The sequence below is a fragment of the Lampris incognitus genome, chromosome 15 (genome assembly GCF_029633865.1).
Source record: "Lampris incognitus isolate fLamInc1 chromosome 15, fLamInc1.hap2, whole genome shotgun sequence".
NCBI lineage: Eukaryota > Metazoa > Chordata > Actinopteri > Lampriformes > Lampridae > Lampris > Lampris incognitus.
The window spans coordinates 40,064,068-40,082,396 of record NC_079225.1 but is presented as its reverse complement, the minus strand read 5'-3'; positions in this window follow the sequence as shown (position 1 = coordinate 40,082,396).

Here is an 18,329-nt window from a genome sequence, read left to right as displayed (position 1 = left end):
TGGCCCTGTAAGTCTGTTAGACAGAGATTTAATGTGTATGTAATATAGCTTTGCACAGAGGAAGAAATTAAAGTCACTAGAGTATCACATTCCAGGCCAATATGTACAATTAGGGCATGGTAAGCCACTGTACATAGTATATCGATGGACTCTAACGCCGTCAGGGCCAAGATCAATAACCTCTGATTTGCTTAAAATAGCACACACCAATATGTCACCACAGAACATGTTCATGCAAGATTCTGATTTGCACATCACAGCCTATGTAAGTGAAGGAATTGTTAAGAGTTTGAGAACGTTTTGTTCAGGCAAGGAATAGACAGGATCTTATGACAAGTGATTGGAATTATTGGGCAGTAATATGTACTATAACACCAGTATTTAATAGTTTGCTAGCAGCAGGAGTCATTATCCCATGTGCACATTCACCAGTGAGGACTCCCATCTTTCAAGTTAAGAGAAGGCCGGAGAATCAGCCAGCAGAGTGGCGATTTGTGCAAGATTTACAAGCAGCAAATGTAGCAGTGCACGCATGGGCACCTTTTGTACCTAATCGACATATAATTCTCTCACAGGTTACACCTGACAGCATGTGGGTTTCTGTTGTTGATTTGGCTAATGCATTTTTAGTGTCCCAGTGCACCCAGACTCTCGGTACTGGTTTGCTTTCACATTTCAGGGTAAAACACATGTGTGGACCAGGATGCCATATGGTTATGGTGAATCCCCAGCACTCTATTCTTAGGTTTCACATGCAAATCTGGGGAATTTAGCTCTTCCAGCAGGGAGCACACAGACACACTATGCTGATGATTTAATGAGCTGTTCATCAACAAAGCAAGCTTGTGAGATTGACACCATTGGATTGCTAAAATATCTGGCAGAACAGAACCACAAGGCCAGTCTGGGTAAATTACAATCTGTCTAACCTTTCTAGGGCATGAGATTCTAAAAATGGTAAAACACTGAGGAGGCAATTAATGTCATTTTAGGGATGACAGGCTACTGTAGACAGTGGATCTGTGACTACGCATCCCCGGAGGCTCCATTATTATCTATTATGCATGGCCATGGCCTTAAACCAACTGACAAGGTGACGTGGACAGAAGCTGCTGACGTAGCTTTTACTCAGCTAAAACAGACTTTGACTACCATGCCTGCAATAGGACCACCTGACCAGACCATTCACACAGACTGTGGATGAAAAAAGGAGGTTTTATGACGTCTGTGTTGATAAGATAGAGAGGTCAGCTGGGGGAAAAGGCTGAGTGCACATATGTAAATAATGTATGGCAGTCTGAGGATGGACATCCTTGCCTGCCTAAGTATTTGTTTCCTTTTATACAAAATTGGCAAACGGGAAACACAATGTGTCAAAGGGGGGGGGGATGGTGGATGCAGCAAACAAACACTGCTTTATGAGAAGCTTCACAAAATATTCCCAAAATTTTTGTTCAAAATTATTGTCTGGAAAAATAATGCTGCAAGAGGGTAAACCACACAAGCTTTGAGTCACCCTCCCCCTGACCAACTGTATAATCAGCTAAAGATGGATGTCATTGAACTAACACCATGTTAAGGAATGAAGTATTGCCTTGTGATTGTTTTTTCTTCTCTGTGGATTGTCACTTTGTCGTGGTGGAGATGCTTGCACTGTCCTGAGATCCTGAGAGCAATGCCGTCTGGAGCTATGGTCCTGGTAAGGTCACCCATGGTGGTAAGGTCAAGGGGGAGGTCCCTGACAAAGCGAAATCCAACCAAGACCTCAACAGTGGAACAGGCAGAGGATGATCGCTGACTTTAGGGAAGCATCAATAACAGCTGGGAAGGCGGATGAAGGCTACAGCAGAAATGGGCCCCCAGTCATCTTGGACTTCATGCCACTGGATCCTGACCCAGATCTGTCAAGGACTGTGTGGTGGCTGTGTCTCCCCACATTCAACAAAGTCACACACAGACGTCCTCCAAAAAGGAAATCCACCCTAACATCCCGGATTATATCATATGGCGACTGGCAAGTGGTGACGGGCAGGATTGTGAGATCTAGAAGCCATGAAATCTGGAAGTTCATGAGTCATGAACCAGCACATCAAGTGGTGGGTGCTAGATTCATTATCTGGGCTGTTGGAATGAGGTAGATAGTAGGTAGGTAGCCCTTTGGTAGCTGCACCCATGACTAAGCAGCCCTCTTTAAGATCCACTCTGCTCACCCCACCTGGGGAAGGGGCTGAAAAAGTGACAGCACCACAAGGGCAGAGAGAAAAGGGCTCAACCACCACCATCAACTACCACCCCTGTCCACACTGCATCAAAGTATGTGGATTGTAGATCGGCCTCTACAGCCATCTGAAGACCCACAAGTAGACAACCCAATGGAGAGGACAGTCATACTCGCTTTGAGTGACCGCCGATGATGATGATATGTTTTCTAAACGGGTTGAAGTTTTCCCGACAGGAAAGGCAGATGCCTCCACAGTAGCAAAGGTGTTAGTAAGAGAGATTATACCCAGATGGGGAATACCACAGAAGATCAGCACTGGTAACAGAACTCATTTTGTAAATAGTGCTATTAAACAACTTTTATCATTTTTGGGTATCAATCTGAGGCAACAGGCAACATCTTGTCTATCATCCACAGAGTGGTGGAGCAGTTGAGAGAGAAAATGGGACAATTAAAAGTAAACTGCTCTGATGTTGTGATGAGATAGGACTCACATGAGTAAAAGCACTTCCGTTTGTGCTGATGGCAATGAGAGCAAGAGGGAGGGCTGCAACAGGTCTGTCGCCTTTTGAAATCCTCACAAGCAGAACCATGAACTGAAATGGCCCTTTCCCCACAAAAGAGGGTCCTCAGCTCAGACCTCACGGAAGATGTAATGCTTAACTATTGTGTGCAGTTAAACAAAATGCTGAGTTCTCAGCTGCACGACCTGAAGCCAGAAGATTGGGTGCTGATAAAGGACCTAAAGAGGAAGCGCTGGAGGAGGCAGGACTCCACCAAGTGCTCTTGACCACACCTACAGCGATGATGGTAGAGGGGAGTCGGCTGGACCCATGGCAGCCACAGCAAAAAGGTGCCACCACTCGAGACAGTGGCCTAGGGTGAGATGAGGAAGAGATGTGGCCAGCTCTCACTGAGGTTTAAAAACCTACCGAGAGCCAAAGGTTGTTATGGTATAGGGAAGAGCATTATTTATCTAATGGAGCCTGACAACAATATGGCACTAATGAGGTACTTTGTAGTAATGAGCCAAGTGCTTGAGAGCAGGCCCTGGCATCCTTTTAGGGGAATGGGGTTTGGTCTCAGGTTAATGATATGTTGTTTTGCAATAATGATTATTTTGATTGTCGGTCCCATTGTATGGGTTTTTGATTCTCTACAACATAACAATGTGGTAACAACAATCCCCATTACATTCTTATTCACCACCTTGTGCCCCCATCACAGCCAAATTGCCAAACATGCAGATGATAGGAGATTGATGTATTTCTTGTGCAGGTGAGATCATGTGATAGATAGCTGCTTACTAACCATTAACCCGACAGTTTACCCTGGTCAGCCAGACGAAGTTTATTGGTCATGTGTAAACAGCAATCACTATCATGTTACTACATGTGGACCAGAATACTGAAAAGTGCCAGTCACAGACCAACCAACAGCTGAAAGCTTGAAACAGTCTGTGGTTTGCTGCCAACAAGATGAAAAACCCACATGCTGTAGAGATGCAGATTGGCCACTAGGGCACCAATCACAGATAAGTAAAGATATTGCTAAACCCAGGGTGGCCACTCGAACTTTTGAAACCCCTCTTATGCGTATAACACAGTATGATGCCGATCAGGGAAATCGACCTATAACTATGATGAGGGAATAGGCCTCCTCCCGTAACTTTACTAATTGTCGGATTTGTCAACAACTACCTGCATCGTCACAGTCACGTATGGAAGTTTAAACCACATAGCATTGTGGAGGGTATCTAAATTTGAAACAACGATAAATACAATACTTATCGTGTAGAGTTCCTGGCTGTCCCTGCTAATGGCAGTAACGATGTACAATGCAAGCCTATAACTGAACCAGAATATACCTATCGTATTGTGGTTGTCCCATGGAAATAGCAGATGCAGCTGGTATTTACAGGTTTTACTGTACATAATCTACTGTACATACATAATACAGTACGTAATATAATAAATAATAATATACCATAATATAATACAGTACATAATATAATAATATAATACAGTACATAATGTACTGTGATGGACTGGCGGCCTGTCCAGGGTGCCTCCCTGCCTGCCGCCCAATGACTGCTGGGACAGGCTCCAGCATCCCGCGACCCCAATTGGGATAAGCGGCTTGGATAATGGCTGTATGGAACAGTGCAACACAAAGACAAAAACACATATCCAAACTACAAGAACACATATATCCAAACTACAAAAAAATAAAATAAAATAAAATAAAAATAATGTCACTGTCCAAGAAAGCGAACGCCAGGATGACTGTCGGAACACTGCCAGTCTGCATGGACTAGCAGTTAGCTTAGCCTGCCCTACTTCCGCGTCCTGTCAGACCGCCCTCTGTGTTTCCTCCTCGGGCGCAGCTCCAGGCAGGGCCCCGGTCCCTGAGCCCACCCGACGCAGCAGACCAGGCTCCCTCAGCCGATCCAATGCCAGCTCTCCCAGACAGACACCTTCAACACACCTCCCCGCACGCCACACGATGACACCAAAAACACAGTCAACGCGAGGCGAGGCCGCCGCCAGACTGCCCTAATTGCTGTCGGCCTATATTCTCTGCTAAGATTTTGACTCGCAGCTGTTCATTTACTTGGCCTGCTCTGCGTGTGCATGCCCTGGCTGATGTTTCTCTGTGTGTACAGCACCCCACTTATGTTATTACAGCAGACACTACTCACTGTAATAGGACAGTAAAAATAACATTCAGTAAGCAACCCGCACTACCTGAGGAAGTCTAATTTCTGGTGATCAGGCTTATAGCTTATAGCTATAAGCTATAAGCCTATGTGTTGTATGTTTCCCAAGAGAAACCCACAGTCGGTGTTACTTTGCATTTTTAGTGCCCTTAATCAGACAGGTGTCTGTGTCAGACCTATTACCACTCCATTGTAAAGCCAAATGTGCCTTATCAACTACTCAGTGTGCGTTAGTCATATTGACACCCTCGCAGGATATATATGCAGAACGAGATCAAGTCGCTCTCTACGGTATTAGGACGTCACATGAACATCTCTACAGCTGCAATACAGCCACAGCGAGACGCTTAGATCATGTTTGGACGCATAGCAACTGGAAACAGGACGGCGTTGGATGTACTGGAGCCTCACAGGGTCGTGTCTGTCAAGCGATCGCCACTGAATGTTGAGCATATATGATTAGCAATGATGCTGAATTGAAACATGATGCTGAACAAAGGGTAGCAGATTTGCATTCGTTGGTCGGATCCCACTTCAGAAGTGTTTGGCCCCTTGGCATCTGTGAGTGCATTGTTTATTCGTACCGATTGTGGGCGTTATCTTGTTTCTCATTAGTTTTCATCATTACTTGCATGATTGCACTGATGCGTAAATATTGTATATATTAAGACTGTGCTTAGTGCTGTACAAGTCAGATATTATCCAGATCTTTGGGTTCCGCCATATTATAGTGATGATGATGACAAAGATTTTAGGGAGCGTCTGTAGTGACCTCACTCTATAGAGTAGTTCACCCAGATCCTTTCTTCTTAATTAGAGTTGATGTGTTTTTTTTCTTTTCTTTATATTAATGCTTACTTTAGTTATTCATATAACCAATTTACATGTGTTATGAACATATCTCCCATTTATTGCTTCATCTTTTTTTTTTTTGAATCTCCCCCACCCCCTTTTTTCTCCCCAGTTGGACTCTTGGCCAATTACCCTACTCTTCTCATCCGGCTTCGCACCCACACACACAGCCAGTTGTGTCTGTAGAGATACTCGATCAAGCCGGAGGATTTGAACCGCCGACCCCAGTGTTGGTAGGCAATGGAATAGACCACTGCGCTACCCGGACGCCCCCCCATTGTTTCAGCATTTTAATCATTGATTAAGATTACTGGAGATGATGTGGTGTTTTTAGATGAATTTTGAGCATTCTCGTAGCTTTTTCTCACATGTATGTCAACTCTGGGTTTTCCAGAATGTGTTTGCTCAGATAGTGTGGATAATTTCTCTCGAGTCTTACTCATTTCTAGTCAAGTGTGGGGTGAGATGTTTGGCCCTTTTGGCCTCTGCAGTCCATTGGCCGTCAGCCGAAACGGAGAACGGCTGTCTCAGGAGGAGGAGGATGTCGCCGGAGAGTTTAGGGGAGCTTTCAAATCATTCCTTGAAGTTTTCTGCCAGGCTCATCACGAAATCCTTCATCACTGGATCCTCCCTTATTTCGTTCTTCTCACAATGCTCCTGCAGACGTGGAAAATGCAACTTCTCCCATTAATGTCTCTCTCCAAAAGGTTCAGGTTTGACCTGAAAGCTTCAACTGCCTCATACATGTTTGCAACAGTGTGGTTCTTGCCATGTAATTGCGGATGAAGGTGATTTAGATGAGACATGATGTCACACAAAAACATAACACATGCCATCACCTTATTGTCACTTAAAAACCTCTGATATTCTTGGGCTGTTTTGGCTCCGCAGTCCGGATAAAAACGACACAAGCTCATCGCGCAGGTCGCACACCCTCTCCGACACACGGCCTTTGCTCGGCCAGCGAACATCATTATGCAGCAAAAGCTCCTCGTGTTCTGCTGACATTTTCCTCCAGCGATGCTCTGAAAAGGCGACGTGGCAGACTAGAACTCTCAAGGAACAAAATCTACCAGTCTCGTCGCAGTATCCATCGCCTCATTTCCCCACACAGTTTAGTGCACAACACTGATTTGTGAATAATGCGATAAAATGCAACTCAGCATCACTGAACGGCTTCTTAGCTTTAGCAAGGTTCCATGAACATGCAGTGATGCAGCTGCTGCTTTCTCTTGTGCCGATGTTGATTTACAGATAGTAGAAACGGAGTGCTTGTATGGCGTTATCGTATTTGCTATTTTTTGTGTGCAGTGATCTGATTTTGTAGGGTCGTTGGCATTAAAACCGGCAGCGTGCATAGTGTTGAAGTGCCACTTGAGATTATCTGCTTTGCAGACAGCTACGGTCCGCATGCATATCAAGCATGTCGGTTTGGCATTGGTGCGGTCCGGTACAATAAAACAAAACTGATCAGTCCAGTCAGATTTGAACTGAAGGATTTCCTGGTGTACTCTCCGCTTTTTCACACAGGCCGTGTCCTTGGTTTGGGACAGTTATTGATTATCTGTGACTTAGCTGGTGAGTGGCTCTGCCTAGTCAGGTGTGTTAGTGCCAATGGGTCGGCGTGGGCCAGACATTTGGCTCTCGCGGGCCACAGCCGGCCCGCGAGCCGCTTATTGGAGTTCAAGGGGCTGGAGATTGAATGAGGTCAAAGAGGGGTCCCGCAAGTACAGAGAAACAAATGTGTATGTGTGTGTATGTGTGTGTGTGTGTGTGTGTCTCAGCAGAGAAGTCAGAGAAGCAGAGAGGTTAATGAATTGCAGGTGTCCCAGGGGTCCTGATTAAACGTGCCTCAAAATTAAAATCGATGCAGAAACGACACCCTTGTCTGCCACATGAACCAACATCGATAGGAAGTAGGGAAAAGTGTGGCATCACAAGCAAAAGATCCACCATCTTCTAACTTAAAGTGGATATCTTAATGTCCACTGCCAGCTGCCCCCAACGATGATGAATCATTATACACAAATATGCAAAAACTACTCAAGTGCAACTGTTCATGGTGAAAAGAGAAAAAAAAAGGATGGATTTGGATAAACAGGCGGCCACAGTGGCTTAGTGGTTAGCACACTGGCTTCACATCAAGGGGGTCCTGGCTTCTCTCCCAAGACCTCCTTGGAGAGTTGGCTTGTTTTCCCCATGTCTGAGCCGGTTTCCCCCTGGTGCACCAGTTTCCACCTATGCACAAGTATTTCGATTCAAAAAACTTGATTTGTCCCCAAGGGGCAATTAAAAGCCTGGCATAGTGGGAGCACGACAACTAAGACAGTACACTATACAACACAAAGTGCACGATACTACGCTGCACAGACTACACAACCACACGCTCCGATGCCATATAACACAATACAAGGTGCTGCACATCACAATACGCCACATGGTTTGAGACTACATGGCACAACACTGTATATATAGTAGCTCTATACATGGCAAACCTCTACACAAGATGCTGTACACAGCACAACATATCCTAAGCTCTGCCAAGCACAGCGGCGCACAGCGTACACATAGCTGTCTGTGCATGTATATTAGCAGCACTGGGCTGAGCTGGAGGTGGCGGAGCTGAAAATGTTAAGACTTTCATTGGGCGTGACAAAGAAGGACAAGATTAGAAACTATTATATTAGAGGCAGCACGGTGGCGCAGTGGGCGGCACGGCCAGTCCAAAGACATGGAAGTCAGGTGAACTGGCCGTACTCAGTTGTCCCTAGGAATGAATGTGTGTGTGTGTGTGTGTGTGTGTGTGTGCCCTGTGAAGGCCTGGCGACCTGTCCAGGGTGACTCCCCGCCTGCCGCCCAATGACTGCTGGAATAGGCTCCAGCTAAGATTGAGATGGTTTGGACATGTGTGGAGGAGAGATGCTGGGTATACTGGGAGAAGGACGCTGAATATGGAGCTGCCAGGGAAGAGGAGAAGAGGAAGGCCAAAGAGGAGGTTTATGGATGTGGTGAGGGAGAACATGCAGGTGGCTGGTGTGACAGAGGAAGATGTGGAGGACAGGAAACGGATGATCCGTGATGGCGACCCCTGATGTCATAGTAGTAGATTGGAGACTTTGCCCATCAGTAGTAATGGTGTGCGAATGTGTGTCTGTGGGTCCTGTGATGAACTGGGAACCTGCCCGTGATATCTCCCTGCCACATGTCTGATGGTTGCTCGTGGTTGTTGACCCCTCAGATGTTGAAATTGATTAAGCAGGTTGAGACAATGACTAACTGAACACGAGTTAGCAGAATCTTATCAAGAAGCGTGCTCTCAATTATTAACATTAAGAACAGAACAGAATAGACTTCTCTTTATTAGTCATTTTGTACATACATACAAATGAAATTTACTCTCTGCATTAAACCCATTCTGGCTGTGTAGCTAGGAGCAGTGGGCAGCCACCATGCAGCACCCAGGGACTAACTCCAGTTATTTCTTCCCATTGCCTTGCTCAGGGGCACAGGCAGGAGTATGAACCCTAACACGCATGTCTTTTTGATGGCGGAAGGAAACCAGAGCACCCAGAGGAAACCCACATAGACACGGGGGAGAACATGCAAACTCCACACAGAAAGGACCTGGGACGGCCTGGGGTTCGAACCCAGGACCTTCTTGCTGTGAGGCAACAGTGCTAACCACTGGACCACCGTGCTGCCCAACACAAATATGTGTTGCTGCTGTTAATTTAGCCCCATTAAGGGAGAAATAGAGACTAAAGTTATGCACAGTGCAGACCGGTGTGAAGTCCATATATCATAAGCTAATGTTACTTATCACATGGTCACTGGAGAGGCCTCGATGCAGGAACATGACAGGGATGGGAACCAATTAAAACAGATTATAGAGGTGATTTACTCACACCAGTTGTTCCGATCTTGTGTGTGTGTGTGTGTGTGTGGAGTCCATATATAATGTACATAGGTTAGGTATTATCTAGGTAATGATGTGTGCAATCAAATGGTAATCCCATATTATTTGGCCAAGTCATAGTCCAGCAGCTCAGCGCATGAAGATTGTACTAAAAAGGTAATTTAATGCGGTCGTTTCTTTGTATCTAACAGTTTCAATATGAATTTACAATGAGCCACTGGAGCAGAGGGAGAACGTGGCCGCTGGGCCACTGGGTGTGATGAGGCGTGAGCGCTACCTTACTTCTTATTCACCGGGAGATGGTGAACTGCTAACCTGGAGAAAGGTACTTGAACTTTGACAGAGACTCGGTGAAAACAGCGAGGCTTTGTGGATCTGCCGGCCATTTAAAACTTGCTGACTTGCATTAGCTTACCGTAATGTCTGGAAGGACCTTAATAAATCAGTTATATTAAATGAAACATATCAGTCATGTTCATTTAATAGCAGACTGGACGCTGTTAGTATTATATTTAGGTGTCATAACATGGATTGATACAGCGGGAAGACATTCGGGGGGATTGATGGGTTGTCGTTTTAATTCATTACTCCGTATCAATGTTCAAAGGGCAAAATGATGTACCAGTCAATGTGCCTACCTATTTTTAGCCATCTTTCAAGTGGGCTTACTTAACAGCGACTCGTGTTGAGGAGAATTAACTCAACAGATTCTTGTGCGATCCCACCCACGGAGGACACTGTCCCAGACCCAAAACACTTCAAGATACTGAGACAGTGAATTCTTCTTCTGTTAATGACTCAGCTACGTTGCTGCTCTTTTTCATCCTTCCATCGAGTAATTGGGCTAAGGGCAAACCACGGGGTGTAAACATACACTTGTGTGACTTAGTGGTCTTGCGGTTAGCTAGCGCACCACACAGATTTTTAGATGTGTGGCATCTCATTTAATCTGGATGCTTACTCACTCATTTAATGTCCCCGATATCGTCTGTGTAGATTCGGGGGGGGGGGGCGTCTGTGGATTCAAGGGGGGGATTTTGCAACTCCAAAAGTGTTTGTGAGTGAGTGCATCTACTGCTGCAAGATGTTAAAGAATCTGTGTTTTTCAAATGATCATTATAGCCGTCACTGGTAAGGGTACTTGCAAATTTTATTTTTCCTGCACCTCCACCACGATTCGACCATAGCCTCTCCTTCGTATTCCATCACTTGGTATCACCCATTTGAGGTCAGATTTCTCAGAAACGCCATCACCATTTTGCATTTTGAAGAGTTGAAACAGAATTTTTTTATGCCAATAATTGGTACTTAAACTAGTTAAAACTGAATTATAACTAGTTGTCATTCAATTTCTTACATCAAGCAAAAGAGATTAAAAGCTGAAACAGCTTGCCATAATTCCTCACCCAATTACAGAGGAGTAGCCAAATTTAACCACACTTCACTAGGCATAACGAATCACATCACTTTGTTAGCAGACTCATTTGTCCTTGAATCTCCTTCATGTATATTTATTTGCTTGGTCTTTCTAACAACAGCAGTTCCATATCCAAATCCCAATCCTTCACTCAGTGTGTGAATTACACCAAACCATTTTGTGGTGGTGGTGGTGGTAGTGGTGGGGGTGGGGGGTGGGGGCTTTTTGTCATGAGAAATGATTTCCAACACAATAATTAAAATATGCTTTATTTGAATTTTAGAATCCCAATCCATTTTAAGACAGCAGCTGTTATCCCGCTCTTAAAAAACCCCCAAAACAAACAAATCTGGACTAAGGACTCCTGTCAAACTACAAACCAATCTCCAACCTCCCGTTCCTCGCCAAAGTTCTAAAGAAAATTGTGGCCTCACAGCTCCGGTTACATCTTTTGGAAAATCAACTTTATGAAGCCCTCCAATCCAGTTTCTGGCCTGCACACAGCACGGAAACGGCCCTGATAAAGGTCGCCAACGACCTGTTGATGGAAGCAGACTCCGGGTCGCCCAGTATCCTGGTCCTATTAGATCTGAGTGCAGCATTCGTCACCGTGGACCACAACATCCTCCTCCACCACCTCAAGACCTACACCATGGTCACTGACACAGCCTTGAAGTGGTTCACCTCCTACCTCACCAACCGGAGATATCGCGTGTCACTGTGGGGGGGGGGGGGTTCTAGGTCTGATGACACTCCCGGGACATGCGGTGTCTCACAGGGGTCAGTGCTTGGGCCCATCCTGTTTTCAATCTCCTTACTCACACTTGGACGTATCATTAGACAACACATCAACAACACATCAACATCTACTGCTATGCTGACGACATCCGGGGGTGCATTTTAATGTAGACCTGGAATGCAACCCACTCACACCAGCACAATCTCCACCCTCAACACCTGCCTGGAGGACATCCGCTCCTGAATGAGTAACAACTTCCTCCAGCTCAACAGCAGCAAGACAGAGGCAATCCTGATAGAAACCACCAAAACAACTTGCCATTGCCGGCAGCACTGAGCCCTCCCTCGATGGCCAACTCATTACCCCTCCTCTGTCATCACCAATCTCGATGTTAAGTTCGACTCCACACTCTCATTCCAAGCCCATATCAAACACATCAGCAAGATTTCCTTTTTCCACCTTAAAAAATATAGCCAGACTGAAGCCATCACTTTCAAAAGAAAACTGGTCCATGCACTAATCTTCTCCTGAACTGATTATGGCAACGCCCTTCACTCCGGTCTTCCAGTCAAATCTATCAACCGTCTACAACTCATTTATAACAGTGCCACCCGAGTCCTCACCAGCTCAAAAAAGTCAGCCCACATAACCCTCATACTCACCCAACTCCACTGGCTCCCAGTTCACTACAGGATCCATTTCAAAGTCCTCCTCCTGACCTACAAAGCCTTAAATGGCCAAAGCCCCACCTATCTCGGTGACCTCATCACCACCCACAAACCCTCACACTCCCTCTACTCTAGCCATTTCCCACTGCTCCACATCCCCCCTACACATCTCCGGGTGAGAGGAGACCGAGCCTTCCGCTGTTTTTTCCCATGCCTCTGGAACTCCCTCCTGGACTGTCTCAGACCTGCCCCGTCCATCAAGGTCCATCAACAGCCCTTAAAACCCTTCTTTATCGGCAGGCCTACTTTTAAGCCTTTTATAGGGGCCCACCCTCCTCTTTTTACTTCATTTTATTCTACTCTTTTTTTTCCTTTACACTGGCCCACCCTGGTTTTATTCCACCCTTTTTATCTTTTTATTTTATTATATATTTTCTTTTTTTTCTTTTACTATACTCTTTTAATTGTGAAACACTTTGAGGTCTGTCTTCGCTGATCAGAACTATGTAAACTCAATTTTCATTAATTATTATTATTATCATTACCCTGCAATGGCCCTGCGGCCTGTCCAGGGTGTCTCCCCACCTGTCGCCGAGTGACTGCTGGGATAGGCTCCGGCATCCCCGCCACCCTGACAGCAGGATAAGCGGTTAAGCTAATGGATGGATGGATGGATGGATGGATGGATGGATGGCAATACGCTCAGGTAAAAGGGAAGAGGTCGAACAGCAGTGTGATCATACCACAAGGGACAGCCGGCGTGAGCAAAGGATGTGACAGTCGCTGTGGGTAAAGGGGAGGAGGAGGGTTCAGGAAGGCATGTGTGTGATAAAGATAGTCAATCACGTGGCCAGAACAGCGACGGTTTCGAGATGGGACGTTTTTATGATACTTATCGAAAGATGGCAATAGGGCTGGGCAATAATTCAATATTACTCTTTAATCATCTTTCAGTGGTATTGTATAGGGGAGGAAATTCGGATATTGTCATATCGTGATAGACAGTTTTGTTGTTCAAATTAATGATAGCTAGAATGTATTGCCTAATTTGTTACTAAATGACTGATATATTTGAGGGGTGCACTCTTTGAAAACAGGTTTTGGTTTGATATTATATTTTACACTACCAAATATGGTATTGTTCATATGTAGGCAGATATCTTGATGTATGAAATGTATGACTGATGTATAAAATTCCATATGATTAGAATAATAATAATAATGTTACGATGATAATAATAATAACGGTCCTTAATAATAGTGGTCCATAATAATGTTTGCCGGGTTAAAGTGTTGTTGTCTGAGTAATGATATTTATTTAGTCTACTTTTTGAGGTATTTATTTTGCAAGGGAGGGGTAGGTGGGTAAGCTGAGGTCAGTTTAGTTGTGTTTGGTGTCATATGATTCCACACTGAAGCTGGTTTATCAACAGATTAAAACTCAAACTTAGGGCGGCGTCCGGGTGGTGTGGCGGTCTATTCCGTTGCCTACCAACACGGGGATCGCCGGTTCGAATCCATGTGTTACCTCCGGCTTGGCCGGGGTGGGAAGCCGGATGTGGGTGTGTGTCCTGGCTGCTGCACTTGCGCCTCCTCTGGTCGGTCGGGGCGCCTGTTCAGGAGGAAAGGGGGAATTGGGGGGAATAGCGTGATCCTCCCACATGCTACGTCCCCCTGGTGAAACTCCTCACTGTCAGGTGAAGAGAAGCGGCTGGTGACTCCACATATATGGGAGGAGGCATGTGGTCGTCTGCAGCCCTCCCCGGATCAGCAGAGGGGGTGGAGCAGCGACCGGGGCGGCTCGGAAGAGTGGGGTAATTGGCCGGGTACAGTGGGGGAGGAAAAAAGGGGGTGGGTGGGTGAGGGGGCTCAAAGTTCGAATAACAGTTCATATTAAACAACAGTCAAAAGGCGACGTCCGATTCTCGTCTTCACCGGATTTTCATTTTGTCTCCTTTTCTATTTTTTTTTTAATATAACTGATAACGGACCGACAGTTTCAGGCAAACCACACACAAGTTATTTTATGCCGCTGCAACCAAGTTTAACCATTAAGAAAGCATTGTTATTCCAAAAGTGTGCGGGAGTCAGCGGAGAAGTCGATGCACTTCTCGTAATCGTTTAACAACACTGGAGATACAGCACACACACAGACACACACTAATGAAAGTCAGCCACTTACGTCTCTGTGGCACGTATTGTCCAAATGTGTTGGTCATTGTGTGCCGAGACAATGACAAAGTATTGTGCGACGAGTGTCTAATCCATCTGAACGTTATCGACGGGGAGATTTAAGCGCAGAAACTAATTACAGGCCTGAGCTGCCGCCACATTGTGTGCTCTCATTTGGGGCATCGCGTTCGGCATCAGCGGGCCCCCGTCGCTGGCGCCTCAAGAGCTGTCGGTGTCGCACAATATTCCAGAGGAATACGGCTCAGGAAATTGGTGGCGGGGCGACAGAGCGTGACAATCAAGAGATCTGCTTCCCTTAACGGCGGGCCTTGTGTACCGAGTAGACGCGCCGAGGCCCGGCGGGTCCGGCCACGACCTCGTGAAAAGCGACAACGGGAGCCTTGTGTGGTCCGTCGCTGTGCTCCGCTCCTACACTTAAAACGGGTCTGATGTATCCCGCTCCGTCCTCGAGCGAGCCCCGGGGAGGATAAAACTGATTCACACCCGAGGGAATGTTGGCCGCAAAGCGCTGCCCCCCCCCCACCACCACACACACACACAACCCAAGTAGCCTCTCGCCGTCCCTTTCCCTCGTTGCAGTTGTGCCGTTCTTCATTAACTTCACATCTACCACAGAAAATGGATGCAGCCTGCTCGGGCGGGGTTGGCGGTATGCTGCTGTGTTGCATTTGGAAGTCGGAAGTGGGTATTTCCGAGGTGGTGGTCCCCACTTCCGATCTAACAAGCTTCCACCTCCTGTGTTCGGCAAAGCATGGACGCCTGCAGCTGGGCAAACTTGTGAACCTGCCAAGGAGTTACATGAGTTCAGCGTGGTGAGCGTAGACGTTATGCCTGGGCCGATGGAACGGGGCGGCGCGGTGGCCCAAGTGGTCAGCACTGTTGCCTCACAGTAAGAAGGTCCCGGGTTCGAACCCCGGGCCCTTTCTGTGTGGAGTTTGCATGTTCTCCCCCGTGTCTGCGTGGGTTTCCGCCCACCGTCAAAAAGACATGCATGTTAGGGTTAATACTCCTGCCTGTGCTCCTGAGCAAGGCAGTTGAAAGAAGAACCGGAGTTGGTCCCCGGGCGCTGCAGCTGCCCACTGCTCCTGTACAATAGGATGATGGGTTAAATGCAGAGCACACATTTCATTGTAAGAATAAAATGTTGAATAAAGAGGCTTTCATCCATTCTCCCCACATTAGGAATGGACAGGAACAGCTACTGTCACCTACAAAGAGACTCACTGGCCGGTCGCCGGGGGGTCGGCCTCTTTAGTCGAGCGGTTAGCAATGTCGCCTTGTGGCGCGGTACAATTCGGATCGAATCCCGCACCGGGCGAGAGAGTAGCTCGGTTACACTACTGTAACATATAGAATATAATGTAAAAACTATACAGCAGGTCAGATCCAAGCTAGACGTGCTCTTAAATAAAAACCCACACAAAGGGAGCTTTGTTTGCCATCGACTAACTGCGTGCGCTGCCATGTTGCCGTGACGTCACATCCCTTATCTCGGCAAAGTCAGGCCTGAGCGAACTTGCCTGAGATTGCGATTTGGGACTCTGACTTAAATGGAAGTTCCTTTGCCCTTTTCTGAGTAGGAGGTCAACATTTTTCTAAGTTCCAGCTTCGGTGGAACACGGCATAACGGATGTTGCGTAACGTGTGATTATATAAAAGCGCACTTTAAAAGATCCTGTGAAATTAAAAATGTTTTTTTCCTCTCTTGTTACCTCTTATCTGAACTCAGTTTAGATCTATTAACACTACTACTGCTACTACTTTTGGCTGGTCCCGTTAGGGGTCACCACAGCAGATCATCCGTTTCCATCTCTTCCTGTCCTCTGTATCTTCCTCTGTCACACCAGCCACCTGCATGTCCTCCCTCACCACATCCATACACCTCCTCTTTGGCCTTCCTCTTCTCCTCTTCCCTGGCAGCTCCATATTCAGCATCCTTCTCCCAATATACCCAGCATCTCTCCTCCACACATGTCCAAGCCATCTCAATCTTGCCTCTCTTGCTTTGTCTCCAAACCGTCCAACCTGAGCTGTCCCTCTAATATACTCCTTCCTAATCCTGTCTTTCTTCGTCACTCCCAGTGAAAATCTCAGTATCTTCAACTCTGCCACCTCCAGCTCCACCTCCTGTCTTTCCATCAGCACCACTGTCTCCAAACCATACAACATAGCTGGTCTCACAACCATCTTGTAAACCTTCCCTTTAACTCTTGCTGGTACCCTTCTGTCACAAATCACTCCTGACACACTTCTCCACCCACTCCACCCTGCCTGCACTCTCTTCTTCACCTCTCTTCTGCACTCCCCATTACTTTGGACAGTTGACCCCAAGTATTTAAACTCAAACACCTTCGTCACCTCTACTCCTTGCATCCTCATCATCCCACTGTCCTCCCTCTCATTCACACATAGGTATTCCGTCTTGCTCCTACCGACTTTCATTCCTCTTCTCTCCAGTGCATACCTCCACCTCTCCAGGGCCTCCTCAACCTGCTCCCTACTCTTGCTACAGATCACAATGTCATCCACAAACATCATAGTCCACGGAGACTCCTGCCCGATCTCGAACCTGTCCACCACCGTTGTAAATAAGACCTATTTAACACCGTGTTCTAGAAATTCACACAACAAAAAGGGTCCAGCCTCAGCCCACGGTGTCAAATGTTGAAGAGTTGAAGGGTCGATATACTATTTACTGATGTGAGAAGGGCCCTTTGGTGTTTGTGGGAGACGCAGCGGGTTAATCACTACCTATCTTTAACCCTAAACTTAACCACTTCCTAACCCCTCATTAATATTCATAAATCAGGGTCAGAGTTTCACATTGGCGTCTATGGAGCGCCCGCCGTGTCTCCGTATGTACAGACGCCGAAGGGGACCGTGCACGTCAGTTGATCAACGCTTCGTCAGTAGCATCACTATATGGCACCACGGCCTAACAATGCATTGGAAAAAATAATCTAGTCTAATTTATGCGTCTATTGGGATAACGTCTTTCCTGACGAAGGCAGTCATTTTTAGCTGCGTCATCCTGCACTGGCGACTGGACGCTGATAAAAATGTTCAGTGAAGCGGGCGAACCGGCCAATAGCGTACCGACGTCCACATTCTTCTGACAATGCCCCGCCTTGATTGGCTGTTGGTTAAATCAGTCTTCCTCCCGTCGCAAAATGCCACCCGACTGTCCCCGTTTCATTTGGACACACCTCGAGCCACTTCTGCGACAGTGGAAACAACACGCTAACGAGATCACGCCGTTTTAGCAGCAACGTTTACACCTAATCTTCTATTTATTCATCTTGGTTCGTTATGGTTGATGTAGACGGTGGTCTGTTAGCGGTCCGTCGTTTGTTAAACTTGACATTCTGCAGGTCGTGTTGTGCAGAGTGATTAAAGAAGATCAGATTATTCCACGGATCTGGAATATTCCAGCTGAGAATGCCACTAACGACGTCTTGCAGCAGGTAAACTGATATGTGACGGACAGAAATGAAGGGAACGTTCTCAAGCCTGATGCCGGGAAGACGTCACCGGCCATAATGAGGACTGAGAAGATCAACTCACACTGACATTTGTATTTACAAGCACCAATGGCTTTGTTCAC